The following is a 1,182-nucleotide window of genomic DNA, read 5'->3' as shown; positions in this document are numbered from 1 at the left end:
TGAATTTGTAGATTGCCTTAGGTAAGATGGACATCTTCACAATGTTGATTCTTCCAATCCATGAGCATGGGATATTTTTCCACTTGTTTGTGTCATCTTTGATTTCTTTGAGCAGTGTTTTGTAGTTTTCATTGCAAAGGTCTTTCGCGTCTCTGGTTAGGATGATGCCAAAGTATTTTACTTTTTTGTGGCTATGGCGAATGGAATTGTGTTTTTTATTTGGGTTTCTGTTGCTTATCATTGGTGTAGAGAAATGCAATTGTCTTTTGCACATTTATTTTGTATACTAAGACTTTGCCAAAGGCCTTTATCAGTGTAAGGAGGTTTTTGACAGTTTCTCCTGGGTTTTCAAGGTACACAATCATATCATCTGCAAAGAGAGATAACTTGACTTCCTCTTTTCCTATTTGGATACCCCTGATTGCCTCCTCTTCTCTGATTGCTCGAGCCAGGACTTCCAATACTATGTTGAACAGGAGGGGTGAGAGTGGGTATCCTTGTCTTGTTCCCGTTTTCAAGGGAAATGGTTCCAATTTTTGTCCATTTAGGAGTATGCTGGCTGTGAGTTTCTAGTAGATGGCTTTTACTATTTTGAGGTATGTTCCCCGTATGCCTAGATGTTCAAGGCTTTTTATCAAGAAGTGGTGCTGGATTTTATCAAAAGCTTTTTCTGCATCTAATGATATGATCATGTGGTTTTTGTTTTGACATCTGTTGATGTATTTAATTACATTTATGGTTTTATGAATGTTGAACCAGCCCTGCATCCCAGGAATGAAGCCTACTTGGTCATGATGGATAATTTTTCAGATGTATTGCTGAATCCAGTTTGCTAGGATCTTGTTGAGAATTTTATCATCTATGTTCACCAAAGTTATTGGCCTATAGTTCTCTTATCTTGTTGGATCTTTAACTGGCTTGGGTATCAATGTGATGTTGGCTTCATAAAATGATTTGGGGAGAGTTCTATCTTTTTCATTCGCCTGTAATACCTTCAGTAGGATTGGTATCAGCTCCTCCTTAAATGTCTTATAGAATTCTGCTGGAAAGCCATCTGGACCAGGGCTTTTTTTTGTAGAAAGTTTTCTTATTACGTAGTCAATTTCCTTGATTGTTATTGGTCTATTTAGGGTCTCAATTTCTTCTTGTTCCAACCTAGGTAGGTTGTGTGATGTCAGAAAG

Source organism: Carlito syrichta, unplaced genomic scaffold (assembly GCF_000164805.1).
Source record: "Carlito syrichta isolate Samal-C Ts95f unplaced genomic scaffold, Tarsius_syrichta-2.0.1 Scaffold316429, whole genome shotgun sequence".
NCBI classification, from domain to species: Eukaryota; Metazoa; Chordata; class Mammalia; order Primates; family Tarsiidae; genus Carlito; species Carlito syrichta.
The sequence above is the reverse complement of the archived record's forward strand: the minus strand, read 5'-3'. Positions refer to the sequence as shown.